Raw genomic sequence first — 13849 nt, forward strand, 5'->3', positions numbered from 1 at the left:
CGACGAGGGGCTGTGGGCTTCTGCTTGGCTGGAGGGCAGGTGTCTGCTCACTTCAGCTGCCAAAGCAACACAACCCAGGGTCCCTGGGAAGAGGGATCCTTGGCTGAGGACCTTTTCTGATCAGACCGACCTGTGGCCAAGTCTGTGAAGCATTTTCTTAACTGCTCATTGATGTAAGAGGGCCCAGCCCACTGTGGGTGGTGCCATCCCTGAGCTGGTGGGTCTGGGCTGGGTAAGAAGGTAGCTGAGCAAGCCAGGGGAGCAAACAGGGAGGCAGCGCTCCTACGGCTTCCACATCAGGCTGCTGCTTTGACTTCACTCAGTGATGAACTATGACCTATAAGATGAAACAAACTCTTTCCTCCCTGAGTTGTTTTGGTTCTGGAGTTTATCACAGCAACAGAGACGTGAACTAGGATGGCATGTAATTCTGAAAACCTTTATGGAAACTGTCTAGCGTAATCTATTAATAAGAAAACAAAACATCTTAAGAGCAGGCAAGCACAAAGACTGTAGAATACCATCAGCATATCTATCGGAATATCGGAATATCAGCAGCCTTCTTATCCGCCAAACGACAGTAAACAACACAAGTCCATATTCCAAACAAAAGTTAACTACTTTGGTAGATGAATAAAAATAAAATTTGCTTTACTTGTGGTCAAGTATAGCCAGGTTTTTTCCGTGTGCACCTATTTTAATATAACAGCACTAAAATGACACTCTAGATCACCAGGAGTACAAGCCACATTTAAAGGGCTTGGTAGACAGAGTGGGTGGACCCCATACAGGCAGTGCTCTCACATGCAAAAGGTCCACAATTGCACTGAATTCTGTCGAATAGTGTTAGTGTATAGAAACGCAAAAAGAAGCTTGGCTATGCGCTTTCAAAGGAGCTCTCCAGAACAATGAGGCAGCATGGAATGACTGTGATGATTCTATACAATGCGTAATGTAGATTTCCTTACAAGTGCAAAACTGGCTGTTAGAAGGAAGCAGAGAGCTTATTGACCATTATTTATTTCTTTATTATTCTGACTGACACAGAGTCAGTTATGGGATGAGGATAGTGAGGTCTAAAGAGGTAGAGGGAGTATCCGACAGGTGCAGTGTCAGAGGGAATTTGTTCAGGTAAAAATAAGTATCAATAATACAGTATCAATAATTATCAATAATGCATTGTATAGCTCAGTTGATAAGAGTCCTCACCTAGCAACATGAAGCCACGGACTTGATCCTCAACACTGCATAAGAAGCAGGAGGACCAGAAGTTCAAGGTCATCCTTAGCTACAGGGTAAGTTCAAGGTCTGACTGAGCTACATGAAATGCTGTTTTGAAAAATGTGTGTTCTCCTTTTTCAAAAAAATGATTATCTTAAGGACTGATTTGTTTTCAAGTTGGAACACTCTACCAAGGGAGATTTAAAGAGGATTCCAAATCCTAGAAACACTGTGCATTGAAAAACTGAGCACAAACAACGATTTCGGGCAGTTTGCGGTTAGTACATAGAATGCTGATTTTCATACCAAAACTAGTCTCTGCATTTTTTATATTAGATGTATGACTTTAATGTTCATTCCTCCTTAGGCATATGTGTGAATATGTATGTGTGCATTTGCATTTGAATGTAGTCATGGCATGTGCGTACAGTGCTCATTTGTCAACTTCAAATGTGAAGGGAATGTATTTCCATCTCTTGCCCGTGGCTCTTAGGACGGGCTCTCAGGACTGTGCAGGATAGAGGTGGGGAGCATGGATGTGCTTACCTTGCTCTTTGAGAACAGGGTTCCGTTTCACTTCACTCAACGTAGAGCTGATGGTACCTGGGCTCCTCGTGTTCCGTTCCTTCTACACATGATCTGGCCTGTGCTTCTATCATAAAGGGATGAGGGCTTTTATCAAACACTTTATTCTCAGTATGTGAGTTCTTCACTCCGTCCTTTTTCATTTACTGATTTACACAAGTGACCCCATCTTGTGTCCCTCCGATTAGTCTCTTTTGATCGTTGGGAATAATCTTCCCAGCTGGGTCTGTTTCCTAATATTTGAGGTTTTGTTTCTACACTTTCCTAGAATACTCATCCCTTTCATTTTATTTGCTACACCTTGTCTGGTTTCATTATCTGGGTAAGTCATGTACATTAAGCAAAATTTTCCATTTTTTTTTCAAGTTTTAGAATAATTAAGAAAAAAAATGCATCAGTTTGCCTGAGGCAAGTTTGTGTGTGATCCTCAGAGCTTGGAGGAGCTCCACCTGGTGGAACAGGAAAGGGCTTCAAGGGCCGACCTCCTGGTGGCAGCATCTCTCTCCTCTGTGAGTCTTGGAGTTGGAGGTGAGATCTTGGCAACTTTTTCAGACTTCTTCAGCGGGTCATTTTTATTAATGTTACACTAAAATCATGCATTGTGGGTCTGAAACTGGCTTCTTTGCCTCCTGTAGAAGAACTTCGGGGTGTGGCCAGTCGCCCACACTGGTGTAGGGGAGAAGTGATATCTTGCAAAACTATGCACCACAATCTGACTCTGCTTTCTCATTTGTGTATTCTTAAGATTTTTTTTTTTTTTTTCTGTCCTTTCTTCCACAATGGTCCCTGGGCCTTAGGTGGCAGAGGCTTGGTACAGGTGTCCTATTCAGGTACATACACTCTTACCTCTGTGCATGGGCCAGTTGTGACTTTCTGGATTAATCACCATCTGTTGATGAGGAAGCTTCACTGGTGAGAGTTGAGAGATGCATTCCTACTCGCTCTGTCCCCTGATCTGGTCTGTGCCCAAGCCTGAGGTGTAGAGGTTGTAGTGCAGATGCATCACTTAGGGCTGGGCATCTCACAGACACTTATTCTCTGTGTGCGACCAGTTGTGGAACTCTGTGATAGACTCCATCTGTTGCAAAAAGAAGGTTCTTTGATGAGCCGTGAGAGATATGCTTATCTGTAACCATAAGGACACATATTTAGAATGTAATAACATTACGTTGGTCTAGGGATGTGACAAAAGTATGTTTTCTAGGATCTATAACATCCTTAGTCACATGTACTTGGCTATGTTTAAAGTATCACACATAGGTTCCCTGCTTTTGATCAGTCCTTAAGTCCAGTTAGATAACTATTGATAATCCCCCCAAGATAAAAGTGCCACCACTGCATCAATACACATTGTTTGCTGACCAATTATTATTGTGGTCCATTGACTTACAATTGGATGAGTTCGAAGATTGGTTTTCTCTCCTGTCAGTTTGCATAGTATCTTCTGATACTGTGAGAGCTAGACTTCAAGGAGGAGGCTTCCAGGTCAGTTCCAGCTCGATTGCTCCAAGTCCTGTGTCTGAAGTGTGGCCTGTTTTCAGCAACAGGGTCTTTGCTTCAAGCTCTGAGTCAGTCAAGCACTGTGGAAACAGCCTGTGTTGTTTTGGGAGTATTCTATTGGACCACGCTGACCAGCAACTCAAAGGGAGGTTTCTTGCGACTGCGCTGTGGCTTTATGTTATACAGCCTTCAGCTATAACCATGCATTATACATATATATGTGTGTGGGTGCATGTTTGTGTGTGTGTGTGTGTGTGTGTGTGTGTGTGTGTGTGTGTGTGTGAGAGAGAGAGAGAGAGAGAGAGAGAGAGAGAGAGGTGCTTTTCACAAGGCTTTTGAACTAATATATTTCCTGCTGGTTTTTCACACCATGTAAGCATTATTTATCTCCTCTCCCCCTTGTATAACCCTCCCTATACTCTCCCCCATTCCAGTATTGCCATTTTTCCAATTTTCCCCTGATAACACCTGTCTCCTCCTATCCCTATCTCTTGAGATCCTTCTTCCCCTTTACCCACATGTTTTTTCCATTTTCCTGACTTCTGTAGTTACATCAGGTTACATACTTATATCGAAATATTTGAAACTAAGACCCACAAATGAAAGAGAACATATATCACTTGTTTTTCTGAGTGTGGGTCATTTTACCCAGTAAAACAGATTGTAATTCCACCCATTTGCTTCAAATTTTGTGATTTCTTTTTTCTTTACTGCTGAGTAGAACTCCATTGTGTAAATGTGCCACATTTTCAGTATCCCTTTCTTGGTTGAGGGATATTTGGGTGGTTTGATTTCTTAGCTATTGTGAAAAGAGCAGCAACAAACATGGCTGAGTAAGTATGTTGTCAGTAGGACATTGAGTCACTTTATGTCAAGGAGAGGTATAACCAGATCATATGGTAGATTTATTTTTAGTTTCTTGAGTTCTTCACACTGATTTTCACAGTGGTTGCACCAGTTTGCAATCCCGCCGGCAGTGAATGAGGGCTTTCCTTTGGAAGGCGTCCCCACCAGCATTTGGTGTCATTTGTTCTCTTGATCTGTCATTTGGACTGGAGTAAGATGAAATCTTAGAGGGGTTTAATAAAAGTCAAAGGTGGTAGATGACCCCTAAGAAACAGTTTCCCGGACAGCTGGAAGTTACTCGTATGAACTCACAGCAGTGGTGACAGCATGCACAAGACTCATGCAAGCTCAAGCCAGACAGAATTGCAGCAGAGAAGTGGGGAAGTGGGGAAGAACCCCAACCTTAGTTGAAGAGCATTTGCAACCATTAATTACTGGGAGACAGAGAGTCAGTTTTCTGTTTTTTAATATTTATTATTTTTATTTTATGTGTATGTGTGTACTGCCTGCATGTAGGTAAGTGCACCCATGTCGTGCAATGCCTGCAGAGGACAGAAGAGGCCGTCGGATCCCCTGGAACTGGAGTTATGGACAGTTGTTAGCTGCCATGTGGGTGCTGATATTTGAACCCAGGTCTTCTACAAGAACAACCAGTATTCTTAACCACTGAGTCATCTCTCCAGCCCCCAAGAGAGAGTCAGTTTTCTTTAAGGGTGTGATGCTAGATTTGTTAACCAGGTTCCAGTGGATGGAGATACACCTAAGGGTATTTGGAGGCACAAACTTGGCTTAGTAGGCCTTAGCATATATGACAGAGTACCTGACATCTGGCCAGTGCTGTAGGTAGGATGCAGATAGGGAAGGGGGTCTAAATATGATAAAAATAGATTGTATGAAATTTTCAAAAATTCAATAAAAGTAAAGCTGTATTTTTAAAATTATGTGTATATGTGTGCAACTGTTATAGCAATGTGCACCTGATTGCAGTGCTCTTGGATGGTAGAAGAGTGTGTCACGCCCAGAACTGAGTTCCAGGCAGATGTGAGCCACCAGTGTGGGTAATGGGAGCCAAACTTGGGTCATCTGCAAAGGTACTAAGTGTTCTTAACTGCCAGGCCATCGTCTCTCCAGCCTTTGTATTTTATACAACTTCATATAAGTAGAAGCATGAAACCTACTCTTAAATTTGTCTAGCATGTTGTAGTTAACAAAATTATTTATTAATCAATTGTATTACTGGTTAATGTTTCATTTTCTGATTATACTATAATCTGTTATTCTGCATGTATGTGTGTGCAGCACCCACAGATACCAGAAGAGAAGAATGGATCTCCTGAAACTAGCTAGGGATGGTTGTGAGCTGCCATGAGGATGCTGGGAACGAAACTCAGGTCCTCTGGAAGAACAAGTGCTTTTAACCACTGAGCCCCGCCCCACCACTAGTAGTTGTTCTTTATAGTAAGTTCAGCAGAATGAACTGTCCAAGTCATACACACATATATAATTTTTAAATAATAGGTCAAATTAGTTCTTTATTGATTTGAGTCATTTTAAGTTGCATTACTACTGTAAGAAATTTCCAGTTCTTTGTGTCTCAAGCACTTAAACGGTTACATCTCTTTCATTTTAATCAATGCTATATTCTGCAGTACTATCCCTTTGTGTCACTAATATGGATTTCCTAGCTGGAAATTATGTTGAGAATCTGAACATGATTTTGTTTTCATGCATATAACTTGATTGGCATTTGTGTATTCAAACCCCCATCACTGTTAGGTTTTCCCTTCCTCTTAAGAGTTCTTTGTAGTTAAGAATAAAAACATTTTATCAGTCATACCCTTTGCAGATAGATTAATCCAATCTTTGGTTGGCATTTTGATTTTTTTTAGCATTTTGCACAGCAAAGTCTTTAATTTTGACAAAATTAAATACATCAATTTGATCTATTATTGATCATATTGCAGCTAAGAAATATTTGCTCAAACATAAGTTGATATTTCTTGATTTTTATGTGGAAGTTTTATTGTTCCAGGTCTTATATTGTGATTAAGATCCATGCCTTGGTCTATGATCTGTGACTTTTGATTTATGATGTGTGGTTAGTGTCAAAAATTTTCAATGCAAATAATGATTGGCCTTTTGCAAAGGTTCTCATTTTTCTTTTCAATCTCTCTGCACTTTGCACTTTCGTAAACAATTGACCACAGATCCTATGACTTGAAATTAATTTTAAATATTTTCTGATAAATTATCTGGGTTTTTGACAGTTATTACCTTATTATAAATGCAATTTACTTACAAAATATACAAAGGTAGATAGATTGTAGATCCATGATAGACATATGGTAGATATATGATAGATTGTAGATAGATAGATGATGGTTGGTTGGGTACATATATAGATTATAGATAGATGATTATGGGTGGAGAGAGAGAGAGAGAGAGAAATAGTAAGTGTGGAAATCTCTTCCTAGTGAGCCCAGGTAAAATGTATAGAGGCTTAATGTCGAATTCTGTCACCTTTTCATACATTACAATTTGTCAAAGTCAACTAACATATGCTTGACTACTGAAGTTATTGCACATGTAACAGTAGCTCCCTTTTTGTAAATGCAAGAAATAAAATTGGTGAACATTTAGGGATAGTGAGCCAGGCATGGTGGCTCATGCCTCTAGTCCCAGCACTCGGGAGGCAGAGGCAGGTGGATCTCTGTGAGTTTGAGACCAGCCTGGTCTACATAGTGAGTTCCAGCCCAGCTGGGGCTACAGGGAGACGCTCTCTCAAAAAGACAAAACAAAAATTTAGGTCTAGTGGGTACCCTCAATGTTACTTCTGTAGAAGGGAACTTGCCAGGGGTAGCATATTGGAAATATACCTGAACACAAAGGTTTCTCTGAACTGACTAAATGTGTCCAAATTTAATTCCAGAGCAGCTATTTATATAAATTTAAGGGCTAATTCATTTAATTTTAAATTGATGATATTTATATATGCTATTTTCCTGAGAAGGGGCAATGTTTTAGGTTTTTAGTTTTTTAAATGAGAAAAATAATGTAAAGCCTTTTGCTCTTAGTGATGATCATGCAAGATGCATTAAACCTCCATTATGCTTTTTCTATAAAACCCATCACCACTGTAGCCAAGTTGTCATTGTTAACAAATCATACATTGAAAAATGTAAATTTATGTTTATGTGTATGAGTGTTTTGCCTGCATGGACATAAGTGTACCACATGCATGCAATGCCTGTGGAGGCCAGAGGGGGGGTATCAGATCCCCTGGTACTGGAGTTATGAACAATTGTTAGCCAGCATGTGGGTGCTGGGAACTGAGTCTAGGTCCTCTGCAAGACCCCCCACAGAGCATTTGTTTATGATGCGAGCAAGATGCAATGACTATTTTGAAAGGCAGCTTAGTTTTCTTATACTGATGTTGTGGATGGAACCAGAGTTGATCATGAATTTTTTCCAGATGCCTTGTGGATTCTTGGAGTGATGAAATAATGAACAGAATTCTAGTGATTTCCAATTTTGACATGTCTGTGCACACAAATAACAATGTTTTCCTTTTTCTGATGTAAGGTCTCTCTGTCTTTCAAAGCACACTCCAATGTAGCAAATGGCTATTAAAAATTAAAACTATAACAACCAGGATGTTGCTGTCTTATCAGAGAATGGTGTTTCAGTGTCCTGGTGGAAGCCTTGCAAACACAAAAGTCTCGTTTCTTCAACTTGACAAAGAACTAAGGGAGTTCTCAAGAATTCTAGAATTGAGCTATTGAGATGAAAAACGCTGAGAGAGGGAATGTGAGTTATAAAAAATTGCAAAACTTATTTTCTGAGTTTACACAGTAATCTGAGTATCTACAGCTACATACTAGATTGAGTACCTAGATGTTCCAAATTACTGCACACTGAGATAGTCTGTTGGCATGTAACAACTATTTTGACAAATTTAACATTTAACTTTCTGTAGCTTCATACTGAAATAATCATGAGCCCACAATAAACCACTGTACCACTCAGGAAACATATCAAAAGCCAAAAGAAGCTATCCAAGACATGATTACATAGAACAATTTGTAGAATAATGTTTTATGTTATGAGATAATACATGTATGTTTGTGCCTTGAATATGCACTGGGAATATAGTTTTTTTCCAAGGGCAAATTAGTGTTTTCAAGAAAAGGATGAACGTGGACTTCACAGGACTGATTATAATCTATATGAGAAAGGAGACAACGCCCAGTAGGGAAAGCTAGAGAGGTTACACAGCCCTCAGCTGAGTCTGTCTACTCTCCCTTGGTAGACTGGACATGGTGTTTTCTATGGAAGACAGCAAAAAAAAGCATTTTCCAAAATTATACTACAAACCCATGTCCCTTCAGCCCCCATGGCTGGACCACGTCCGCGTCCACTTTAAATCACTCCTCTGCTTGTGTTCCAGGAGCTACCAACTTCTGCTTAGAACAAACAAGTAAACTGGGTATGTTAAGGGTCATCCACACGTATGTTCTGTTTCTCACCCAGTGATCTTAGCAAATCCTCAGGTTATGCAACATATATTTTGACTTGTAATTGTGACATTTGGGAAAATGCTAGAGATTTTTTAAGGTATGTGTGTATGTATGCATGTGTGTATGTGTGTGGTGTGTGTGTTTTTATGTGTATATATGTGTGTGTTTGCACACATGCACTTGTGAGCATGTGTACATGTATGCAGAATGCACCAGGTCTTATAGTTTACAGATTATTACAGATGATATTCCAAATATTTGAGCAAAGACACGGAACACACCAATACAGCAAAAGCACCTTTCTTAATAATATTAATATAAATCCACTGTAGTCTCAGAGAACGCTCTGGGTAGCGTGCTATCCCTACACTTACTTGTGGGTAAGCCTGAAGTCTTTCATGGGTTCTGTTACCTACGGTGGGAGGCAGCAGTTACCTATTGTAACTCTTCTTACCTTTTGGATGAATGATGCCACCAGTCCAGGGTCCTGTCACCACCCCTTATCCTAGACATTCCTTCTAATGTCAGCTTCTGTGGACTCTGCCCCTAGTCTCCTAGGACCTCTGCCACTGTGCTGTCCCCGGAGACCTCTCCTGTGCTTTGGGGAGGGGATGGGAGCTATGGAAGACAGGCAGAATGAACAAGGACTGTAACTAAGCAACATGCTCTGAGGCTAGGCAGACAGTATAATTCCTTCTCAGGCGAGATGAAGACCAGCCCTCTAAGAAAGCAGCTCAGCGACACAGAAGAAACTGCCTTTGAATGACTTGTGCTGTGTGGCTGCATCTGCCTTTTGATTTATTGTGGCCCAGAGAGCTTAGACTCCATCCTGGTTAATAAGATGGAAGGACTGGACATCTGTAAACTCCTCAGCTTCAATAAATATTTATGTATTTAATGCATATTCTCAAACCTCATTTGCTGAGTTTTTCAAAGTTGTTACGACTCTGACAGATCAAAGCCCTGCTCTGAATTCTAGCTGTTCAATCCCATGTTGAAAAGGCCAGTTTTCAATCCATTTCACATCTCTAAATAATTGATATAAATTGCTACACAATTGATTTGCCCTGAGAAAGCTTTTAGGGCTGTGATTGATCACTATGAGTGCGTAAGTGACCTGCCTGGTTATGACCTGTGGTGTGGCTTGGGGATCCATGACGGCAACAGTCTCAGCCTGCTCACTCTCAAGTGCAGAGACTGACATTATTGACACTGTAAGGATTAAGGCCTTGTCGGACTGTGCTTTGTAAACGCTCCTCCTGAATAAATAAAATGTCTGTTGTGTGACATGAATCAGACACAGGGCTGGCAGTTGCTGATACGTTAAAGTTGTTTTGCAGTTTGTGTGTAGGTTGAACTTTTTGTGGTTTTTCTAATCCCACTCAAAATCCTGCTTATGCTGCCTACTCATCTCATCACTGAGAAAGTATCCACTAGTGGCTGCCGACTTGATGTCTGGTGACGTTCACGGAAGTACCCTGTGGAATAAAATACTGAATATGCTGTCCTCAAACTTGTGCCTCTATCTAAAATGTCCTCTGAAGATGAAAGTCCCAATATTCAACCAGCTTGTTCCCACCCACTTCAAGTTAATCAGAGGGAGTAATATAAGACTTGCAGCCAGGAAGGTCCTGTGTTAAAAGGGTAGCAACAACCCCAAACCATCAACTGGAACCAGGTCCTTATTTAACATGATACTGTCAGGTTCCCCACCTGTCTGCTGGGGCTACTGCCACTGTCAAGATGGGGTTGTTCTGAGCTGTAAGCACAGCACTCCTGATGTTCCACACCTTGTTGTGCTGTTCTGTTCTGTGTCCCGAAGAGCACATTGTCTCTGTCTTCCTAAGGTGAACACCTGGAATTCAAATGCATAAAGAAGCAAGTGTTCCAGCTGTCTTTTTTCTGTTTTCACCTCCATTTTGGACTTTCCTGGTTCTCATAGGTGAGAACTCAACTGGTTTGGGTCTAATACTTTTGCTTCTTCAACCTTGTTCAATTGCATCCTGTACATTATGCACAGCAAATTATGTATGCCTTTGTGAAACTTTTATATTCATTTTTAAAGCCTTTGAAAATACTTTCAGTAATTAATAAATAATTCCAAATGGGAGAATTTTTCTATTTTTGTGATGTTCTATGTAAAATGTAATTTTTGAGATACAATATTTGCTCAATAGTCATCTTGCAAACTTCCTTACCACGCAAAACCACCAGAGAGCAATTGTGTTGGGAGAGATAAATGTTTGTATCGCTCAACTTTCTATTAGTTATGATTCATAATTCTTCCTTTTCAAGAATATAACCTTTTATTTTGAACTCTACTATGTTATGCCTTTTAATGATGTGATTTGTTGCAAATTTTGACAAACCCTATGACTCACAGATTCCTTATGAAAACTCTGAAAATATTCATTTGCATGTCATAAATATTGAAGTGGAGATACCCTGAACCATCCAGTAGCTTTTCTGCCAATTTCCTTTCAATTTCTTTGAGCTTTATATTTCAAAAATATTTTCCAGTCAAAAGTGTGAACACATCATTCTGTTCAAACTGTGTATAGTTACTTAACCAACGCCTTATTGGGAAGGAAGTGTCTTTGTAGCCAAGCTGCTAGGATGTGCCAGTAATTCCAGCTCCTGGGAAGGCTGGGACAGGAGCAAAGAAAGTCCAAGGCTCCCTTTCAATATTTAGTTAGTTTAAGGCCAGCCTGGGCAACTTAGTCTCAAACTAAACCCTGAAAGACACAGCTGGGAGATAGCTCAGTGGCAGACAGCTTGCCTAGCTTGTGAGAAATTCTTGATTCAATGTCCAAAACCAAAAATAAAGGATTTTTCTCAGACTGGTGAAAACTTTCCCTCTTCAAGCCAGCGAGGTTATATTAATGTGTGATTATATTTAGACCATCTTTGAGTGAGTATTTACCTGATTTTAATAAAGTATATGTTGGATTATGAATCAGTACTTCCTCAGTGATCATCATTCTCAGAAAATAGGCAGTTCTGAATGTTTATTGTGGAAACATTCCCCTTTCAACAGCAAAGATGGTTCTCCTGCTCTACTGCCAATAGACAAACCCAGAAGTGCTCCATGAATCTAAAGGTGACCAGCTACCACCACACTGCTGGACCGCACTGCTCCTGTGACCCTGACGCCACGTAAGCACTTCCAGAACCCTCCCACTTCAGGATGGTACTCCTAGAGGCTGTCCACTGCCACCCAAACTAACCACCCCACCACCACCAAACTACCCAGGGACCATAAAGCGTCTGTAACATCAACCCAGGTAGACCTCTAACCTGGCCTCCACCACACCCAACTCTGCCTGAGGTTAATGTGATATCCTTCACCTGGACTCCAGGGACCAATGCTCATTCACATTGTGACCCCAGCTCCTGTCACCCAAGAAACATCTGTAGAACCATGTGAAGCTTCCACATACCTTTGGAGATCAGCATTAAGAATCTTATAACTCTATAGAATGTTTGCTCCTAGGATCAGAAGTACAAATATCCACAGTTGTCCTGGAAACCCGTCAGACACACCACTCACATATCAATACAGAGTAACCAAAAGACAGAAAGAACCCCAAGCACTGTTCAGCTGGTCCACAGCCTGACAAGTTGGGGTAACAGTAAGCAAAGATAACAAGACCCCACAGCAAAGGCGAGACCAGAGAGTCACTACCAACAACCTAGTTTCAGATGCCTAACAAGCATAACAACCAAGACGTGGCTCCTCCAGAAACATGTGCACCATTGCAATGTCCCCTGGGAAGATGAGCTTATTGGAGGATGCACAAGGAAAAGATAAAAGAGCAGTCACAAATTAGTGCAAGGAACTCTAACAAAATGTGTGAATTCCAGAAAGAAGGCTTGGAAAAAAGAAAAAAAAAGCAATTGAATGAAATAAAAACTACAACCCAGGATATGAACAAGATATGAAAACAGGATTTCGTAAAGTAGTAAAATTTATAACAGAAAGGAAAATTGAAATAAATTTTTAAATGAGCAGCTGTCAGTAAAATTAAAAAGTCAGTGGAGAACCTCTCTGACAGAATGGATCCAGTGAACAAGAGACTATCAAAGCTTGGAGATAGCCAAAGGAAATATGAAGTCATAAAGAACCCAGGAAGAGAATATGCAAGAACTTCAGGACACTACAAAAGACCAAACCTACATATCACAGGTATAGAAGGAGAGGAAACCCAGGTAAAAGTCACAGAAAATGTTTTCAACAACATAGTAAAAGAAAAATTGCAAAATCTAAGGACAGAGTTGCCTATCAAGATGCAAGAGGCACACAGAGTACTAAATAGACAGGCTCAAAAATGAAGCTCCCCAATCACATCATAATCAAATATAAAATGCACAGGACAATGAAAGCATATTGAAAACAGCAAGAAGAAAGACCCAATCACATATAGAGGCAAGTCCATCAGAACAACACCTGATTCTTCAATGAGGGCTTTAGAGGCCAAAAGGGCATGGTCTGATGGTCTACAACTTCTTAAAGACCACAGAAGGTAACCCAGGATATTGTATCCAGAGAAATTATCAGTCATAATCAAAGGAAAAAGAAAAGCTTTAAATGATACAGACTTAAGGAATTTATAAGCACTAAGCCATTTCTACAGAGGACACTTGAAAGAAAATTTTACTGAGAGGACAGGAGATAAGCAGTTGCAGGTCTAAGAAGACATAACCATAACGAGATAGCAGGTATCACTAAACTACAATCACTACACATTGTTTAATTATAACTTTCAACTTTAACCATCTGAATTCTCTAATAAAGAGGCACAGAGTAACAGACTGGATTAGAAAGAGTATCCAACTGTTTGCTGCCTTCAAGAAACACATCTCGCCATCAACGATAGACATAATCTAAGGGCAAAGAAGGACTGAAGGGAAGACTGTGCCCAGAGCTTCTGCTTTGGACGAACACAGGCCAGAGGGTGATATATTCTCACTCATATTATTCTAGAAGGAAGTCATTTGACTCATGGAATTTCTTCAATTTGTAAGTACTAATCAGCTTTAGATTTTCCAACTATAACAATAAAGGAAATTAAAAATTAAGAAATTAGAGATATCTCTTATTAATAATTTGATGCACGAGAAGGCTTTGAAAAACCAAGAATAAGCTCCCACATATAATCAGGCCTGGAATTAATAAAATT

This window comes from Nannospalax galili, unplaced genomic scaffold, assembly GCF_000622305.1.
Source record: "Nannospalax galili isolate Female #2095 unplaced genomic scaffold, S.galili_v1.0 scaffold534, whole genome shotgun sequence".
NCBI lineage: Eukaryota > Metazoa > Chordata > Mammalia > Rodentia > Spalacidae > Nannospalax > Nannospalax galili.